Raw genomic sequence first — 7435 nt, 5'->3', positions numbered from 1 at the left:
TAATTTAAGAGAATCTGACTCCTTCAAAGCTGCTTCACATACCATCATATTTTTGGAGACCTTTATGTACAGCATCAACATATTTTTCATATCAATGGTTATAATAGTGATAAGAGACAGTCTGCTGTCCTTGACAAATAAATGCCATTAAATTCCATGAAGTTCTGCTGTGTTTGGGACAATATTAGTGCTTCATCACAGCTTTTAACCTGGGACTGTTGTGGATGTCACTTCTGTTCTCTGTTTGTGGTTTTTCTTGCCTGCCTTTTGTTATTCTTATTTCCTGATTGTATTATTATCCTTCCTGCCCTGACCTCTTTTGTATGTGTCTCTTCCTTACCTTCCTTCTGTTTCCCGCCTCTGTGATTACCTGCTCCTCCCTAATTTTTTCCACCTGTGTCTTGTTTTCCCTCCTCTTCTTAAGTCCTGTGCTCCCTTTGTCCTCTTTGGATCATTGTTCTTTGTACCTGTGTGTTGTGGTTGCCTGCCGTCATGTCCTCCCTGTCAGTTCGTCCTCCTGTTCCTCTCTTTGGATTTATTTTGGTTTGGTTAGTGTTTTTCCTTGGTTTCATTTTGTACATTTGGGTTTTTTACTTTGGAGTTCATTCTGAGGTTTTGTTCCCAGCCTCTTATGTCAATAGCTGTGTCTCAATTCAGGGTCTGCATCCTTCGGAGTGCGCATTTTAAGGCCGCTTACGTCACAACTCGCCAACATTCGAAGGGTCCTTCAAATGCGTCCTCCTTTTGCCTGAATTCGGAGGATGCATCGCTACCATCCTTCGTGGCCTTACATATCCCAAGATGCTTTGCGGGCCCATTTTTTTCAACAGTAAAATGACGGACCAAGCGAGCGGCACTGGCAGGAGTGCCGAATTCACATTTAAATGTAAGTAAAGGGCAGTAGTTCGAGGGATTTTTAAAATGCTATAAAAAAAAGAGTTTTATATGACGTCCTGTTGATACGAGGCGCTGTAAACTAAACGTTTTGATTGAATGTTGTTTCTGGACTGTTTACTGTAGTATAGTATAAAACGTGAGGAGCAATAACCTGACGAGAGAGAGAGAGTTTCTAACTATTTACCAGTGGGCATTATGAAAATGTGCAGTTTATTATTTATAAAGATCAGCAGAAAACACTATTCACAAAGAACATATATATAAATGTTTGGCTGAGCAGGAGTCCTTGGTGCTGCTGGACTGGATGATGCCACGGTGAAGACCTTGGAGTCCTCTGGCTGTGAGTGGGACATCATCTGGGGGAGGGGGGTGTCTGTCTCCTCTGTCCACCACATCGTCCATCAGGGTTTGCAGAGCTGACGATCGGCGGCTGCCATGTTACTAAAGATGTTTTTAAAAAGGGCAAAAATAAAAATAATAACTTCAACAGAGCGGCTTCCAAAGCAGCTTAAAATATGAAAAGCTATAAAATATGTATCCTCACCCTCCAAAGGTGATGATGGTCAGTACACCTCCTCCAGGACAGACAGCTGGTCCTGCAGGGAGCCCCACTCTCCTCCACCCAGCAGTAATTCTCTGGTGCAGTGACAGACCTGATGCTTAATGACACATTAAAGCAGTGCTTTCAGGGTTATTTGCAGGGTTCTTACACATGTAGCTATTTAATTTAAAGTATTAAAATTACAAACAGACCCTGTATCAAGTCTTACAACTGAATAAAATATAAATTACATTTAATCACTTTGTATAAAAACTTCGTGCAGTGAAACTGAAAGTTTAATGTATTTTATTGTGTCAGCCTGAAACCATTCAACCATGTAGTGTGGTTTTTTTACAACTCACGTGACCGGGGTTCGATTCCCCGATGGGGAGAAAGACTTTTACCACCAGATAGGATGATACTGACCCTGTACATTGCTGCTGCAATAGAAAACATTTCCCAGTTTGGGATAAATAAAGTATTTGTTCTGTTCTGTTCTGTTCGTCTTGTGTCTTGTGAGCTTTAGATTATATTATTTCTTGGGCAGCTGCTCCTGCTCCACTCGTCACCGGCTGATTGTTCACACCTGTGATCAGTCATCAATTCAATTCAGTTTCAATTCAGTTTTATTTATATAGCGCATATTACAATCAGACATTGTCTCAAAGCGCTTCACAGGAACCCCCCTAAGAGCACTGTGGCAAGGAAAAACTCCCTTTAAGAGGAAGAAACCTTGAGCAGGACCCGTCAACTTAAGGGGGAACCAGTCCTGCTGCTAGTCAGAGAGGATGAGGGAGAGAGAGAGAGAGAGAGAGAGAGAGGATGAAGGAGAAAGAGAGAGAGAGAGAGAGAGAGAGAGGAGCAAACATGATACAAACATGATACAGTACAGAGCAAACATGACAGCAAGATGAAACAGTGATTATATTGTAATGATATCTATATATATCGTCGGTCCATAAGTAGGAATAGTAATTTGATAGTAAAGATGAGCAGCAGGGGCTAGTGAAGTCGATGAGCACAGGAGAGACTGCAGGTCAGTATGCAGGTCTTGAGACCTGCAAAGAGAGAGAGCGAGAGCGAGGCACAGAACTACAAGGAAGACAGTTAACACAGATTATGAGACGATATTACCCAGTATGATCCAGACTAAGGAGAGTGGAGGAGAGGTCAGAGGGTGTTCAGAGGATCGTGTTTGTGCCCCCCGACAACGTAGAGCAAGAGAGACTTCACGGGCCGGACTGCAGGTCATCATCCAGGTCTTGAGACCAGTGTGAGCCAGACTAAGGAGAGAAAAGGAGAGGTTAGAGGGTGAGAGGGTAACTGCTCAGTGGATCATGTTTGTGCCCCCCGACAACGTAAAGCAAGAGAGACTTCACGGGCCGGACTGCAGGTCATCATCCAGGTCTTGAGACCAGTGTGAGCCAGACTAAGGAGAGAAAAGGAGAGGTTAGAGGGTGAGAGGGAAACTGCTCAGTGGATCATGTTTGTGCCCCCCGACAACGTAGGCCTAGAGCAGCATAGCTGTGCTACACACTAGGTCTAAGGCTAACCGTACGCCTTACTAAACAGAAAAGTTTTAAGTCTAGTCTTAAAGGTGGAGGCAGTGTCTGCCTCTCGGACCCAGATTGGTAACTGGTTCCATAATAGCGGTGCCTGATAGCTGAAAGCTCGTCCTCCCATTCTACTTCTATGAATCCTAGGAACTACTAGTAAACCTGCACTCAGAGATCTGAGTGTCCTATTAGGAACATATGGTACAATCAGGTCCTGCAGATACAATGGAGCAAGTCCATGAAGAGCCTTGTAGGTTAGAAGAAGGATCTTGAAGTGTATTCTTGAGTCCACTGGGAGCCAGTGAAGAGACGCTAGGACAGGAGAGATATGATCCCTTTGGCTGCTTCCTGTCAGAACTCTAGCTGCTGCGTTCTGGATCAGCTGCAGACTGTTGATGGAGTAATGTGGACATCCTGACAATAAAGAGTTGCAGTAGTCCAGTCTTGAAGTGACAAAAGCATGGATGAGCTTTTCAGCATCACTCTGAGAGAGGATGCTCCTGATCTTAGTAATATTACGCAGGTGAAAGAAAGCGGTCCTGGAGACCTGCTTAATATGAGAAACAAACGACATGTCTTGATCAAAGATAACTCCAAGGTTCCTCACAGTCGTACTGGAGGCCAGAGTAATTCCATCCAGGGAGAAAGTATTATCTGATAAACTAGTTCTGAGATGTTTCGGTCCAAAAACAATGACCTCAGTCTTGTCCGAGTTTAATAGTAAAAAGTTGGAGGACATCCAGTCCTTTATGTCCTTTAGACACGCCTGTAGTCTGACTAGCGGCTCCGTTTCTTCAGGCTTCATGGATAAATACAGCTGGGTATCATCAGCATAACAATGAAAGTTTATGCCGTGCTTCTGGATGATGTATCCTAGAGGGAGCATGTAGAGGGTGAACAGGATCGGTCCGAGCACAGAACCCTGTGGAACACCGTGGTTAACCCTTGTACCTGTGGAAGACACATCGTTAGTGTGAACAAAATGAAATCTGTCAGATAAATATGATTTAAACCAGCGCAGTGCTGTTCCTGTAATCCTGATCTCGTGTTCCAATCTGTGTAGCAGGATGCGATGGTCTACGGTGTCGAAGGCAGCACTGAGATCCAGTAGAACGAGTACAGAGACGAGACCCCGGTCCGATGCCATGAGGAGGTCATTGGTGACTTTAAGCAGTGCTGTTTCTGTGCTGTGATGGGCTCTGAAACCAGACTGGAAAGCATCAAACAGACTGTTACTACACAGGTGGTCGTTTAGCTGACTTACAACAGCTCTTTCAAGTAGTTTGGAGATAAAGGTGAGGTTGGAGATCGGTCTGTAGTTTCCTAGGACGTCCGGGTCCAGTGAAGGTTTTTTAAGTATCGGAATGATCACAGCAGTTTTAAAAGCCTGTGGTACATATCCTGTTTCCAGAGACAAGTTGATCTGTCCTAATATAGAGTCTCCGATCAGAGGAATAGCATCCTTGAGGAGCTGTGAAGGGATCGGATCCAGAAGACAGGTAGTAGGTTTAGACTTGCTGATGCTGGTGGTCAGCTCAGGGAGGCCGTCATCAGCCAATCCTGCTGCAGCTTCCATCTAGTATATGTGTCCAATGTAAACTGAGCAACATGTCAGCTACACACATAGAAACACTACACACTACACGACTTTAAAAAATTAAGATTTGAATCTGAAAACAAAAAATCTGAAACTGAAAAAATAAAATGGTAAATATGAAAATAATTATTGAAATGAAAAATGAAAATGAACAATTTATTCAAAAGAATTTCAAACTTGATTCAAAAAAAATTTTGAACTGAAAAAAATCAAGATCAAAACATAAATTTTCAGTTTCAAATTTTTGTGTTTGAATGAATTTTATTTTTTCAGGTGAACAAAACTTATGACCCCGATTTGGCTCCATAGAGGTTAATCAGTGCCAACAATGTCAGCTTCTCTCTACAGACTGTAAGAGAAACAGTCTGACTGAAGACAGGAGGAGGCAGAAATGTCACTGTGTGGATGTCAGCTGCCAGAAAACACCACAGAAGAAGAAGAACAGAGAGGGAAAAGTGTTTGTGGTGACAGTGGATTGGAGTAAAGCTCAGCTGCTACAACAGAACAGTTTCTGAACACATGTGTAGCCACCAAAACTACACCTGGTACAACAAAGGATCACAGTGAGTGGAGGACCAAGGCTGGAACCAGAGGACCAGAGCTGAGCTCTGGAGGCCAGAGAAGTCCTCCTGCAGCCTCTGCTGAGTTTGTTCCTTTTGACCCCCTGTTCTTTGTTCTTGATGATCTTTTTGCAGTGTTTTGCTGAACATATCATGTGAGAATGTTTTTGACATAGCAGCCTGTAATTTGGGTTTATTATGTTGGACTTTCTCTGGACACTTTATTTTGGCTGTTTGTTTAGTTTCCAGGATCATCATTTCACTGTGATTCAGATCAAATTCAGATCACAGAAAGGCCTTCCTGTTCTCACTTCAGTGAATGAATTATGGTTTTGTATTTTCATTGGTCACCGAAGAAACAGTGGTGGAATTGTAACCTTTTAAATGGGATTCTGTTTGGTTACCATAGAAACCACTGAGGAGGCACTGATGGCTGTGGGGCTGTTGGGGTTGCTGCTGCTGAGTGGAGTCGTTCTGGTGGTCATTATGATGGAGATGCTGCAGGGTTCATTGTGTTGGTGGTTGTGATGGGATGGTGGTCCCTGATGGGGTGCTGCCCAGTGGGGTCATTGTTGTACAGGTTAGGGGTGTGAAGTGGTCCCTCTCAAACCTGCAGTAGAAAGTCTTGAGGTCGCCAGCAGTGGGCCACCGTTATGTTATTGTGACTGGCAAACTCTTTAATCTCAACGTTATTTTAGCTAATATATATATGCTCCACATTTTGATGACCCACAGTTTTTCTCCCGCATCATTAAATTGATCCCGTGTTTAAATTCACACCTGCTCATTATGGGGGGAGATTTGAATCTGTGTCTGGACCCAGGGATGGATCGGTCATCGGTTAGGCCTGGTTATCAAAATCTGCCTCTTGTCTAGAGACATTTCTTTCAAACTATGGTATCTCAGACGTTTTACTTCCTCCAAGTAGAGTGGACCTGGCTCACAGAGTGCTGCTGCTGTCTCTGTCTCTCTGTAAGCACCATGTTAAACAGCAGGCTCTGAATAGTGACGTCATGATGTCACAGTCACATCAGTCTAATCTCCCAATCTGAGAGAGAGCTGTCATCAACAGCAGGAAGTGCAGGAAGCTCATGGTGTGCAGGCCTCTGATGTGTGGAGGCTGTCGGCTTGTAGCAGCCAACAAGAAGGGAGTTTGTAAAAGTTCTCTGTAACTTTAGATGTGAGGATTCAGAAAGAACTTAGATCAGATATGTGCAGCACTTGTGCAACAGATACTCCAACAGTGACAGCTCTTCTGAAGAAAGCCTGAGGAGCTGAGACCTGGATGAGACACTGATACAGCTTTGCTCTGCTGACAGGAAGGATGAAGGCTGACCACACACACACACACATACATAACACACACATATAGACAAACACACGCTCTTACAGACACACCACACAAACACACATACAGAAACACACACATAACACATTCTTACACACACACACACACACACACACACACACACATATATAGACACGTGCACACATAGACGCAACACACACACCAACACACACAATCATACGCACACTCTTACAGACATGCACACACATATATTGTCACACCGGCTCAGAAAGTGTGACAAATTGGGGAGGACAAACACAACTTTAACCGTTTGACCATTTTATTGAAGAAAGAACAGTAGTTGTATACCAACAATTGACAAACAAGGAAATGTGCAAACAAAATACACCGCCATGCCTGCAGCAGGCTGGAGAGAGAGCAGCCCTCCTAGTAGGCCAGACGCGGAGAGAGAGTGAAGCAAACAGACTGGGAACTCTTAAACCGTCTCCAGCTCGTCAGCACAGGAGAGCTGCATAAGCTCAGGATCAGCTCCACCCAGCAACCTCCTGCACACACAGGGGAGAGACAGCAGCAACAACACAACACTCCCTGAGAGGCCAACACAGGGCCACAATATAGACACTGACACACACTAACACACAGACACACACACACAATACACTGCTTCAGACACACACACTGCCTGCTTCAACTGTGGAAAGGCTTCCTGTGCGTCAGTGCAACAGGCTGTTGGGCCTTTGCAGGATCCTGCAGGGTCGACCCCAAAGTTCAGACTCACAGTTCACAGCAGGACTGAGCTGGATGCAGTCACAGCTCCTCACTGTGTGCAGCAGCTGGACTGAGATGAACACTGGACTCAGACAGATTCAACATCCACACGTCAGTCACTGGAAGCCTTCAGAATGCTTCTCTCCTCACTCAGCTTCCAGTCCAGATCCAATACCTTACTGCAGGTGAGTGACGGACCTGTCAGCT

Source organism: Parambassis ranga, unplaced genomic scaffold (assembly GCF_900634625.1).
Source record: "Parambassis ranga unplaced genomic scaffold, fParRan2.1 scaffold_21_arrow_ctg1, whole genome shotgun sequence".
NCBI lineage: Eukaryota > Metazoa > Chordata > Actinopteri > Ambassidae > Parambassis > Parambassis ranga.
Note: the sequence above shows the minus strand (reverse complement) of the source record.